Here is a 14,119-nt window from a genome sequence, read left to right on the forward strand (position 1 = left end):
ATGTTAACTGATAAACATTAACTGAAAGCAGTCGCACTATACCCCCCTGCAATTGCGCCTATGCCACCAAATACCTATTAGGAGACCAGAGCCAGAAACATCCCCCATGTATTTAGTTATGTTAAGTTTATTTCCATTTATTTATCATCTTTTTTAAATCGAGGTAAATAAATGGAAATACTGACAGTATTTCCTGTCAGTTTCCTGTCAGAACTGAGGCTCACGTATATATGCTAATATTTTTTTAAAATAAATGTGGTCTCAAGGCATTTTAATACTTCTAAAAGCAAAAAGGGAAACATGTTGTCTTTCCGTTCACAAAGAACATGGGTTACATTAGCATGGGGCTGATAATGAAGGAGCTCTCCAAGGTGCTGTGGAACTGAGTTCTGTATGCCATAAGTATGCTTGATTTCCCTGTATAATCTGTGAGAGCAATTTTTCAAAGTGCTTTTAAATAATGATGCAAATAAACTGCTGCAGGTATATTGAAGGGAAAATCCATTAGGAGCCATTGTTTTGCATCAAATATGCTGTTTGGAGACAGTGATAGAAGGCCGAGTGATACATATCATGCTGATTAAGTGTTATCTGCTCATTTGATGTGATGGCCTATCATTTTATTTCTGTCATGCAGATGTATTATATTTATTTGCTAAAAATTGGCACAGGCATAATTAAATCCAACAGTGCTACATGCAAAATGTGACTCATTTTAAAGAGATGGATTTCTTTCTAAGTAATTTGGATTTACTAAAATGCTTTTATTAAATGCAAAGTATACAACTTTATTCACTACTAGCTGTAGCTCCCAGCGTTACCTGGGAAAGTAAATAACTGCTCTTATCTATAACAAAATAGAATGGGTTAACAATTTTTTTTTTATTTGTATCTATCTCTCTCTCTTCAGAGTGTCTCTGACTGTCTCTGTGTCTATCTGCCTGTGTCTATCTGTCTCTACCTCCAACTGTTTCTGTCTCCAACGGCCTCCGTCGTCTCTGGCACTGACCATCTCAGTTTCAACTGTCTCTGACTGTTTCTGTCTCTGACCTTCTCAGACTGTCTCTGTCTCTCACTTTCTCAGACTGTCTTTGTCTCTGGCTGTGTCTGGCTGTGTCTGTCTCCAGCTATCTTTGACATGTCTGTGACTACAGGTTTCTCTGAATGTCTCTGACTTTCTCAGACTGTCTCTGTCTCTGACTGTCTTTGGTTTTCTCTTTATATCTCTGACTGTGATGGTCTCTGACCATCTCTGGAACAGTTTTACCTCAGACATTTCTGATAAATCTCCTCCTATCTCTGTATCCCTATCCATCTTACCCTTACACATAAACTGCCTTATACTCATTTCCTATAGTAACCAATCACAGCTCAGAGCTCATGTTAATGACCTGTGGCAAAACCACAACCAATCACAGATTAGCTTCTAACTGCCACAGCAGCAGCAGCAGATACTGGCTCCTGTATATGGTGGTTAATAACTGTATTTTGGAGAGCGCAGCGTTACAATTTCAGCTCCAAACCAAGTCTATGATGTTTCCTGAGTCCCAGTGAGCGGCTGTGCAAAATTTGGTGATTGTAAATGCGACGATGCAGATTCCTTTAGCTGATAGACATACATACACATACACTCAGCTTTATATATTAGATCATTGAAGATTGGTGCATGTCATTTTATCAAAGAACAATGTGACACAGCAGTGAATAATTTTATTGTTTACAATACTGATGTTTAAGGAAATGTCCAGAGATAAATTCTAGATAACCCCTTTATTAGCTATTAGTTATTGAGTTTTGCCTAAATAAGACAACTTTTTCAATGTCTCTCTTATGACCAAATGGACATGATTGTGTCCAGTGTCCTGTTGCTACTGTGTAAGCCATGCAGGAGAGATACAAATAAAACACGGCCACAATTTCTCTGGGCAACATAATTTTCACAAGGGTCCAGAAGTTGCACAGTAATTTTTATGTGATCATTGACTGCAGTCAGAGGGGTAGCTTAAATAACTTTTTTAGTATGGGGCTTACTGTTTAATTTCCTCCAAATTCCAATGACCTTGAGTATCCAGTAAAGACAGAAAGTACTGTTGACAGTATACTGACAAAAAGCAATGCAGCATATCTACTTACAAAGAAAGTATGTATACGAAGTGTCATTTACATAGTAATGTTAAAACTGATAGGGCATTTACAACTCATGCAACATTTTTGGTTTGATGAATCTGCATCAAATTTTATTATAGTTTGCAAATCTCTTGGAAAATGTAGCTTACTATACAAGCTACGTTGAAAAAGAAGTTAATATTCAATTCTACCGCTCCACCTGTCCAGTCATATTTTGGAAACCTCCACAATTTGGGAACAAATTTATTCAGGGGCCTCAGAGAAGCAATATCATTTACATTTCTTGTTCAACAGTAGCTCATCACCACCTTATGAACCAAAAGTTCACCTCTGCACCCCAGTGTGGCACTCACTGTGGCCTATCCATATCTTTCAGTTACATCATGTGACGCATCCATGCAACAAAAACTGACAGGTTTGTTGCTATGTTTTATACAATGGAGAGAACAATGTATGATCACAGCATACCGTGTGTATATAACAACAACAAGTCAGGTAGGATATATTGGCTAAACTATATGAATAGTAAACACCATAATACAGTATCAGTTAAAGAGCAAGATAATTATGCTTAAGTTATATACATGATATCGTTTTTGAATTTAGACCTAAGAATGGAGTATACACTATACTGTAGCCCAATAGTACCTGCCATGTACAAATGTGGCATCAGAATACTATAACCCATTGAGATTATTTGTGTGTATACTGATCTAATGCTGCTTTTTAGGACAAGGAGGGGGGGGGGCATGTCTGGCAAGCTGTCTTATCTTAATGCAGACAACTTGGTTGAAGGATTTGGAACACTCACCCAGGCAATAGGGGACTTTGGAAATCCACGTTGAGTTTCTTGAATACACGTTGAAAAAAATCTGCTATAAAAATTGGGCATGATAAACAAAGGACACTTACTAATAGATCCAGGCATCTTGACTGTGGTAATTTTCATATATGTGTTACCCCATAGCCTCATTACTTCTAAAATCAACCTTAAAGATCATGCTAATGAGTCTTAAGGTCTCCTGGTGGAGTTACCAGAGCACCAGCTTCACAGGTTGTTACACTTTCACCCTCCCCTGGTTCCTCAGCTCTTTCCCTGCACTCTTCCTCATGTAATCTCACTGTGGCAGAGGAGGTTTCAGCACATGGTGGAAAGTGCTCCTGCACACTGTAACAGTCTGTGAAGCTGCAGCACTGAGAGACTCTGGTAGCACTCCTAGGAGCCCTTCAGACACATTAGCATAAGGAAGGAGGCCATGGATAACAAATATAAGAAGATCACCACAGTCACAGTGCCTGGATCTGAGTAAGTGTCCCTGGTTTGTTATCTTTGATTTTTTATAATAGATTTACTTTAATAATCAGTGGATAGTTTATTTTGTGGTGGTAGTGATCATATAACTGATCCCAGGGTTTATCTAAGGTTTTCCTTTTTGAATTTGCTATGCATGCATATACCATTTTAAGCTACGTAATTTTCTGTGCTTTCCTATAAATAATCGACTAGTAATAAATTCAGCCAATCAACCAGCCTCAATATTATATTTCTCATTATTAAATGACTTCATGTTTCAGGGAAGGGACTCCCCATTTGTCTGGTCATATACACACAATATACAATTCTAGTATTGAAGACATAACTCCGAAGTTATAATGATTTTACCAAATTGTCAGATGTGATTCCCCTTTTAGAAACAAACAGAACAATGCCCATATTGTTGTACTTACCCTTTTCTTTTCAAAGCTATGGCATTTTTTTGTTCTGAATGTTTTTGACAAAGATTTTCAGTGGTGAAGTTACTATACATGCTACTAAAATGGACACTAACCTCTTCCTGTATCTACCCTAAAGCCAAGTCCAATTCACTCTGACCACAGATTCCATGGTATCTTGTGTTTTCTTATTCATCAATTTAGCAGCAAATCCAGTGTGATTTCTACAAGTAAATCCACTAAACACTGCACATGCACATACAGGATGTGTATAGTGACTAGCCATGTATATGGTGACTAGTCTTTCATCACCTGGAGAACCATAAATAAAATTAAATAAGTAGTCAAAAACAGATGTAAAACGGTTACATAAAGTGTATGGTTTGTGCTGTATGAGAATTAATGTTAATAGCTTCTTTGCAAGGTGTAGAAAGTGCAGAGTAAAGGTGGGGGAGGGGATCAGCATGAGGTGAATAGAGAGACAGAAAGTTCTGTCGAATCACAGACTGGATTGGAGGGACTGATAGGGAACTATGGAGATAGCAAAGAAACATCTGAATATAGTAAGCAGTATCTTAACAAAAAAAGTAGTAAGAGTAAAATTATAAGATTATCATTATAAATACACATTATAAGAATAATTTCAGCTGGCTATTATATTTCCCTTTTGTTATCCACAGAATGAAGTAACTGTGTGGGCAAAATACACTGCCCATGAGCTGTGGATTGGGATCCAGGAGCCCCTTATTGAGCACATTTTTGGTGTACACACCCTGCTTATGTTCACCTATCACTTTGATTCTAAATGCTCGGTGGCCACCCTGCTGGATCCAAACTACTAAGGATAGCATAACATCTTTCATTCCACCAGTAGATTATGATACAAAAATGACAGAGAACAAGTGCACTTTCGTGAAGGCATTACTTTCAGTCCCCAGTGGCAGTATGAGAAGGAGGAACTTGTTTGAGTAGCAGGAGCAGTGCCTGAGTGGTTAGAGAGCCCAAATAAGTAAAATTCCACATTTGCCGGATTCCAAATTTAAACTATTAAAAATTCTGCATTCTTTGCATTTAGAATTTCAACTTTTAAAAATTCTGCATTAGATGGATTAAAAATTTCACATTACCAGGATTCAAAATTTATACCATCAAATTCCACATTCGCTGGATTCAACATTTAGCTGTCAAATTCTGCATTTGCTGGATTCAAATTTAACCCCTTGCTGCTGAAGCTAGTTTTCACTTTCCTGACCAGGCCCAATTTTTAAAAATGTTTAACAATAAATGGTCATAACTTTGAAGTGCTTTAACATATCCAGATGATTTTGTGACACATAGTACTTTATGTTCATTTAAATATTCCACAATAACTAAATTGAAATTCATCAATTGAATACAGCAGTAGCTAGATTTAAACCTCTGTGAGCGGAAAGGTGTTTGGTTTTCCAATTTCCAACTTTCCCCCTTTTTTCTCTCCTGCCTTTGTGGTTTAACTCTTTACATTAAGTCCCTGGATAGTTCAATATATACGCAGTGGGGTGAATCATCACCTGAATGAGGTCTTCACTGCAGGACAAAGGAGTACAATAAAGGCACAGAGAAGTGAACTATATGACAATGTTTATTACCATCACCTGCACTATTCATTTTTGAGCTTAAAGGAAATCTACCATGAGAAATCTACCAACAGAAGTAGATCTGATGGTAGATTCCTCCTGCCTGCCTCTGCCCTTATCTGTAATTTAATAATCCTGGAACCTAACCTAACTTGTTGAAAACTTTATTTTACTAACATGTAAATTAGCTGAGGAGGCTACTGAGACTTGTACTAGCCTGACCAGACACTAGGAACTAAGGCTAGTACGCGCCGCAGTAGCATCTGCACAGGCCCGACGCCAGCACCCACCTAACGCGGGCAAGTGCCCGGGCCCCAGGGTACTGGAGGGGCCCACTCGGGCCCCCAGATCAATTGTGGCAGTGTCGGGCGTCTCTCATAGCAATCTGTTTCTTCCGGACACAGATCGCTATGAGAACATTTGCAGTCACTCACTGCTTTCCCCGGCAGGAGCTGCATCATCGGAGACTGAAGGACCTGGGATGACGTCATGGTCACATGACCTGCCAGGGAAAGCAGTGACCACACAGAGAGAGCTGCATCAGTGAGGTGAGGGGGTAGACAGGGGGGGGGGGGGGCTATGTGTATACAGGGGGAGGGCAGTGTGTATACAGGAGGAGGGGGGGTCAGTGTGTATACAGGAGGAGGAGGGGGGGCAGTGTGTATACAGGAGGAGGAGGGGGGGCTGTGTGTATACAGGAGGGGGGGCAGTGTGTATACAAGAGGAGGGGAGGGGGCAGTGTGTATACAGGAGGAGGGGGGTCAGTGTGTATACAGGAGGAGGGGGGTCAGTGTGTATACAGGGGGAGAGGGTGGCAGTGTGTATACAGGGAGAGAGGGTGGCAGTGTGTATACAGGGGGAGAGGGTGGCAGTGTGTATACAGGAAGAGGGGGGCAGTGTGTATACAGGGAGAGGGTGGCAGTGTGTATACAGGGGGAGAGGGTGGCAGTGTGTATACAGGGGGAGAGGGTGGCAGTGTGTATACAGTAGGGGCGGGCAGTGTGTATACAGGGGGAGGAGGGGAGGGGGCAGTGTGTATACAGGGGGAGAGGGTGGCAGTGTGTATACAGGGGGAGAGGGTGGCAATGTGTATACAGGAAGAGGGGGTAGTGTGTATACAGGGGGAGGAGGGGAGGGGGCAGTGTGTATACAGGGGGAGAGGGTGGCAGTGTGTATACAGGGGGAGAGGGTAGAAGTGTGTATACAGGGGGAGAGGGTGTGTCTACGCGGTGGAGGGGGGGGCAGTGTGACTACTGAAGGGGGGCCCATAAAGGGGCCCACTAGGGCTCTGTCGCCCTAGTAATCTACCAACAGGTCTACTTCTGATAGTAGATTCTTCATGGTAGGTTTCCTTTAAAAAAATGGCTCAATGGTTTAGTTACTATTTAAGATATCAGAGATTGGCAGATCAACTTGTGATTGGTAACTGCCAAACCAGTGGAAGGAAAACTGGATAGGGTCATTGAGCTTCTTTTATTTGTGTAAATAAAAAAAACATAAAACTTCAAATCATAAAACATAAAATTAAACAGTAAAAATCATGTTATCGTGTTATATTCACTGCGTTTAACCCTGCAACAGAAAATAGCGCCCAAAGGTCGAAATTGTCACTTTTTTGCCATTTTGAAAATTATGATTATTTATAAGAAATATCATGTGAACAATCATCTAATTTTTGTTTCTTGTTTATTTTCACACATATGTGTTTTCTGCCAATTTAGATGAAGGAAATGTCACACCATTCTTTTTAAAAATAGATTAAGGATTAAAAGTTTGACTGCGTTGACACGATTATTGGTGCAATCATTTAAGTCTCTTTCAGATTCATGCAATGAATTCCTGATGTCCTGAAAAAGTGTTTACAGGTGGTTTAATAGGCATGTCTTTTTGTCCATTTTACCTTTATATGTGCTTATATATTTGTCAGTTGCATTACCATTATGACTAAAGACTTGTAACCATCTGAAACATGTTAATGGCAGCCTCTTTGTTTTGTCAGGATTTTATATGTCATGCTGGAGAGAACCGCTTCTTTGTTTTCCTGCTACTGGCTACTTGAGCGGCCTGACTCTCAACTCTCTGTGCTTGATCCACCTGTTTCCACACCTGTATTCACTGTTTAGCTGGTTTTCAACCCTACATATTTTGCTTTTGTATGTGTCCAACTTTTAGCAGCAATAAATAAATGATGATAGTAATGATTTATTTATAGAACACCATTAATGACATGGCACTGTACAATCAAAAAGGGGTTACACATACATCACATTACAGGGGGAAATCCCACAAAGACAAAATTCTTAAATATACTCTGTATAACACATTCTCTAATTCTCTGTTTATAACAAAAATACAGCATTTCACAGATATAACTCCAACTTGTCTCCATCAGTCTTGGTGTATACAATTTAATTTGCCCCCGGATCAGACCATAAATCAGAAGTCTAGGGTCGGGCAGGACAGATTCTTCTCCTGTCTGATGCTGCAGTCAGCTCCTCTCTGCATTGGCCCCTCCCCTTGCATTCTGAGACAAGCACACAAACAGACACTTCCTGCCGGCAAGCAACAGTGCGAGCAGACTTACTCTATAAGCTACAGGCAAGATAAGGTCTTTATCCAGGGGAGGGAGACACATCAGAGCTGACAGTGTATGTTATGACTGAAATAGCAGCGCCAAAAATGTATTTGTGTGTAGTATGCATCTTATGGATCTCATCATCTCTCATCTCTACACTGTCTCATCCTTCTTTCTATGTGTCAGGTACTAGTGAATGTTCAGTTGCTAAAGTTGAGAGCAAGAAATAAGTGTCAAATCCTCCTAGTTCATAGAGTGATTTTCGCTCCAATTACAGGGTGTCCGTTGTGAGGTATCTGTATAATGCAAATTTCCATACTTCTTTGTTGCTAAAGTTGAGAGCAAGAAATAAGTGTCAAATCCACGTAGTTTATAAAGTAATTTTCGCTCCAATTACAGGGTGTCCGTTGTGGGGTAAATTTTTGTTGCTAAAGTTGAGAGCAAGAAATAAGTATCAAATCCAAGTAATTTATAGAGTGATTTTCACTCCAATTACAGGGTATCCATTGTGGGGTATCTGTATAATGCAAATTCCAATACTTTTTTGTTGCTAAAGTTGAGAGCAAGAAATAAGTATAAAATCCACGTAGTTTATAGAATGATTTTCACTCTAATTATAGGGTGTCCGTTGTGGGGTATCTGAATAATGCAAATTTCCATACATTTTTGTTGCTAAAGTTGAGAGCAAGAAATAAGTATCAAATCCACATAATTTATAGAGTGATTTTCACTCCAATTACAGGGTGTCCGTTGTGGGGTATCTGAATAATGCAAATTTCCATACATTTTTGTTGCTAAAGTTGAGAGCAAGAAATAAGTATCAAATCCACATAATTTATAGAGTGATTTTCACTCCAATTACAGGGTGTCCATTGTGGGGTATCTGTACAACGCAAATTCCAATACTTTATAGTTGCTAAAGTTGAGAGCAAGAAATACTTGTCAAATCTACGTAGTTTATAGAGTGATTTTCACTCCAATTACAGGGTGTCCGTAGTGGGGTATCTGTATAACGCACATTTCCATACTTCTTTATTGCTAAAGTTGAGAGCAAGAAATAAGTGTCAAATCCATCTAGTTGATTAACCACTATGTCAGACAGAAAGATGGCAGGTGGAGCAGGCAGAGGTCGCAGCACAGTAACCCAAACCCAAAGGTTGTTGATTGGTTGACTAGGTCATCCAATTCCTCAAATATAACATCTGACAACCCCAGCCAAGAGTCTGTAGGTTCGTCAGATACAACAATTAGTTGGCATGATCCAGGAGCAGGTCAGCGGCCCTCACCTGTCCTCAACCAGCCTCTGTCCTGTTCATTTCACTCAGCCAGAGAGCTAATAGGTGCACTGGGCTCAGCGCCACTATAGTGGGAGGACGAAGTGTTTGAGAACAGTCAGCAGCTGCTTGGCAGTGAAGAGGTGGGGCATACATCTGCTGCTTCGTGCAGTAGGCAGGCTGTGCATACAGACACCATTGAGGAGAATGGCAGTGACAGAGAAATGCAAAATGATGTAGCCAATCACACTTGGGAGCCAGGTCTAGTAAGGGATTCATCATTGTCGGGCAAAGAGAGTGTCAGCTTGCGCATCAGGCAGCGGAGCAGGAAGCAAGTCGCTACTGTGGCCGTGAGTCAGCAGGGTGGCAGCAGTGCAAGGATGGAGCCAAACAGCCGTGGGGTACAAATCCCAATTTGCTGGTCCAAGTAAGCAGTGGCACAGGGACTCATCGAGGCAGCGGGGGTAGTAGTCACTACTGCAAAGTGTTGGCGGTAAAATCACCATCTCGGCAGTGTGGCAGTGTTTTGTTAAGACATCAGAGGAGCCGAGTGTGTGTATATGTTGATTCTGCAGGCAGAAAGTGAAGCGTGGCCAGGGAGCTGACGTTGGCACCACGGCCCTACGGCCACCTAGTGGCACACAAAGCAAAAATACGAAATAGCCATGTGCTATGCCAAAATAACAATCTTTATTAAATATAAACAACAAAAAATGTATATACACCAGACCAAAAACCAATAAAAGCAGTTAAAAAGGAAAAAGAATCCTATATACTTAAACCCAAAGAAAAGTACACATTGTAGACATGCAACACTATTTTTTGTACACACTACGCTGGTTTCTATCCTTCTTTTACACTACTAAGTGCTAGCTATTACACATCCAATGAGACTATAAGGCGCTGGACGTCACTTCTTCTGTCACATGACTCTCCAGCTTACAAATCGCGGGCATGCGCACTTCACCCGGCGCCGGGCGCCACCATCTTGGTCACATGACCGGTGATCATGTGACTCACGGGCATGACGCGCACGCATGCGCACTACATCGGGGATGACGCTGAGCGCGATTATACCACCAAGGCGCTCCACACCTGATATTCCAAATTACACTAGCTCAGGTATATATATTGGTTTATCTATCCACACGAGTCACCCCTGAGGAAGCCACTGTGAGTGGCGATACGCGTGGGGCTCTCCCAGCCCCTCCCCTATCTGTCTGGCCTGCCTGGTAACTATTATGTTTATCTACATTGCATTGTCATTCGCTGCACGGTTGCATTATTGATGGTATTTATTTTACTTACATTGTCATCATTTTTGCTGGACAGGTTCAGGGTGTGGGGCTGGGTAGGGAGGTGTTCTTTTCTAGGGGCCTTATCATGTGCCCAAACCTCCCTTGTGTTTATGTATATAGGATTCTTTTTCCTTTTTAACTGCTTTTATTGGTTTTTGGTCTGGTGTATATACATTTTTTGTTGTTTATATTTAATAAAGATTGTTATTTTGGCATAGCACATGGCTATTTCGTATTTTTGCTTAGTTTGCCTTTTACATGTGCCCAATTCCCTACACATGCCATTTCAGCCAGTCAAGGCTGAAGGGAGCTGTTTGTCTTTGACATCATCTCCCGGTCACTGTGGCACTCTCTGACCTCCTGCTGCTGCTGCCACTGCCACGTCCATGCTCTAACATTGTGCCACACTGTGGCCTACCATGTTGCTGCTAGCTCCAGAATTTGTCATTGAGCCACTCTCTGACCTCCCTGGTGCTGCCACTGACGTCTACATGCTCTCACAGTGTGTCACAGTGTGGCCTACCATGTTGCTGCCACCTAAAGAATTTGTCATTGGGCCACAGCTGCTGCTGCCACCGCCACCGTTGAAGTTCTTTTTTGGCAGACATAATATTTTCAGAGAAATTGTAATGGATGATGCATGTGGCATCTCTAATCTTCAAATTTAAATAAAAAATTTCAGGTTCACATTCATTTCAAACTTCAAATTCATTTCAAACTTCTAATTCATTGTGCCACTCTATGGCCTACGATGTTGCTACCACCTCCATAATTTGTCAATGTGCCACTCTGTGGCCTACTCATGCTGCTGCTAACTGATCGCTGTCTCCCCTGAACACTCTGTGATTTCCATAATGCTGTTTTCACCCTCCAACTATGACGTGGTCACTATGTTTGGTTTTCCCCTTCATTTCGTCTGTCAGGAGGAATGATAAGCTTCAGGATTGAAAGCCAAAAGCAGGAGTGAATCCAGAACACAGAGGGCATGCAAATATCGCATTTACTGGTCATCTCTATTCTGGATCCACTGCTGTTTGTTTTTGGCTTTAGCAATACTGATGGATTAATGAGCGATTTAAAGCGGACACTGACGGATGAAAAGAAGGGCAAAATGATCAGTGACGTTGTTGCAAAATTACTGTCAACACCCTTTGCGCTCTTTGGGGGGGTTTCTAAATTTATCCGCATTTAACAGAACAGGTTCTGTCGTCATCTATGGAATCATCTGATGTCAGTGTAAAAAGAGTGCACTCTTTGATGTTTATAGTGGGATCTTGGCCCTCAGCTCAGTCCTTTCAAGCTGGAACAGATGTTACCTTGTCAGGCTGCATTCCAGCTTCACTTATTTGGTGAAGTTGGCCTCTGTAAGTGCACATGGAATTGAAGAGTGAAGCGATTCTAAGAGCAGCGGCTGTCATATTCGGCTGTCAAAACACAGCATTGTTTGAAGACCAAACCAAGCTCCCTATGCATATTTAAGCATGGCCCAACGTTCTACAACACAATATGGGCTCTCTGCAGCCAGGAAATACCTGTTTTTTAATGTGATTCGTCATGATTCCATTTGTGCCGAATAAAATTTTTTCAAAAAATTCGGCTAATCGGGTCAAATCGAATTTCAACAAATTCGCCCATCTCTCATTATAAACCAAACACACTTACATGCAAGTATGTGCCCCCACTGGCAGGAGAAGCTCTTCTTTTAGCTTCTTATGCCCTTGTTTTTAACAAAAAAAAAGCTTTAAAAAGTATGCAAATGAAACCTGGAGGGCTATGGGTTCCATAGATGTTAATGGAACCTGAAGCCCTTCAGGCTCATTTGCGTAATTTTCAAAGCCTTTTTAAGTAAAAGCAAGGCCATAAGAAGCTAAAAGAAGAGCAGATCCTGACAGAGTTAGCTGTGAGACCCCAGTGAATATTGCAGTAGCCCAAGCGGTGAATGATGAGAGCATGGACTAGCAATTTTGTAGACTCTGGGTGGCGGAAGGATACCACCATATGTCTATAGTTCATGGGTATGTAGGTTATAGTAGCTCTTGTAATGTGTATGCTATGAAAATCATGAGAATATGGACATATGCTAGCCAAAACTGATGAATAAAGAATAAAAACAAGGACATATCAAGGCAGAAATTATTGAAATCTGGAAAATGAATAGCTATTTAGAGTCAAATAAAAGGAAATGGTGAACAATGGTGTATTATTCACATATGCCATTTTTCTTTCCTAGCATTTTCAGACAATACCATGTAAATAATAGGATAGTGCATTTTTAGTACACAGTAAGCTTTCTTTGCATCTCTTTGGTAGCTACAGTATACATGAAATAAACATAGTGAGATAGGTCAAGGACAAGGCCTTTCTGTGTTGTATGGTACATCATGAGCGGATCTGTCCTCCCCTCCTTTCTCCCTTTTGCTCCTTCAAATCAAGTCCACCATCTGCTGTGACAAGTGTTCTCATTCACCTTTTCCTTCTTATCAGTTCTCATGCAGGGAAGTGCTCTGGAGGCTGACAGCCTAATCTGGCTGCTGATACTGCATTTCTGTATTCATCTCTCTGCCCCTCGGGCTGATGCTGAGTCCATTCTTTTATCAGGAAGAGAAAGCGAACAAAAAGAAAAGTGCATTCAGGAAAGAAAGCAAAAGGAAGGCATCATCACACACTCTTTTGCTCTTCTTTTAAAGGAGGTGACCCTATTATTTTCCACTGTGTTCGACCTATCTGTTATTATTAGATGATCTTGTCTTTTTATTATCTGCAGTGTGGTCTCAGTCCTTGGTAGTCTCCATTTCTTACTGTAAGCAGGCTAAAATTAATTAGAAGTGAAATTTTTTTTATCTGCTTTGAATGATGAAACTGAAGTAAAAGAATTGACACTGATTGTCATTGTTAATTGTTCTTAAACTTGATCCATAAGAACAAGAAATACAAAAGTATTAAACATGCAAATACATATTAAAGGCATATGACAAATAACTAGAGATGAGCGAGCACTAAAATGCTCGGGTACTCGTTATTCGAGACGAACTTTTCCCGATGCTCGAGTGCTCGTCTCGAATAACGAGCCCCATTGAAGTCAATGGGAGACTCGAGCATTTTTCAAGGGGACCAAGGCTCTGCACAGGGAAGCTTGGCCAAACACCTGGGAACCTCAGAAAAGGATGGAAACACCAGGGAAATGGACAGGAAACAGCAGGGGCAGCATGCATGGATGCCTCTGAGGCTGCTCAAATGCACCATTATGCCAAAATTATGGGCAACAGCATGGCCATGACAGAGTGACAGAATGAAGCTAGATAGCATCTAAAACATCCAATAATTGACCCTGACACTATAGGGGACGGCATGCAGAGGCAGCGGCAGCAGCGGCAGGCTAGAGAGTGGCATGGCGACATACCCTAAATGGACTCAGGCTTCAAACCAATGGGTGGCAGAGAGGAACCAAAGGAGGTGAGCAAGAAGCGCTCAAATAATATCGGTACATGATAAAAGTTTGCCAGTATATTTTGTGGA

At 41.2% G+C, this 14,119-nt stretch overlaps 1 long non-coding RNA gene across 2 annotated transcripts; it reads left to right on the top strand.

Moving 5' to 3' along the window:
* The first annotated feature begins 1,464 nt into the window (after window positions 1–1,464).
* Window positions 1,465–13,372, top strand: LOC140134057 (uncharacterized). 2 transcript variants are annotated; one of them, XR_011856053.1, is made up of 3 exons: window positions 1,465–1,572; window positions 2,504–2,622; window positions 13,088–13,372. It is a non-coding gene; the product is annotated as an uncharacterized lncRNA (long non-coding RNA). The 2 variants fall into 2 exon arrangements; XR_011856052.1 differs by lacking the exon at window positions 13,088–13,372 and adding an exon at window positions 7,456–7,637.
* Window positions 13,373–14,119: the final 747 nt, after the last annotated feature.

This window comes from Engystomops pustulosus, chromosome 5, assembly GCF_040894005.1.
Source record: "Engystomops pustulosus chromosome 5, aEngPut4.maternal, whole genome shotgun sequence".
Classification (NCBI taxonomy): domain Eukaryota; kingdom Metazoa; phylum Chordata; class Amphibia; order Anura; family Leptodactylidae; genus Engystomops; species Engystomops pustulosus.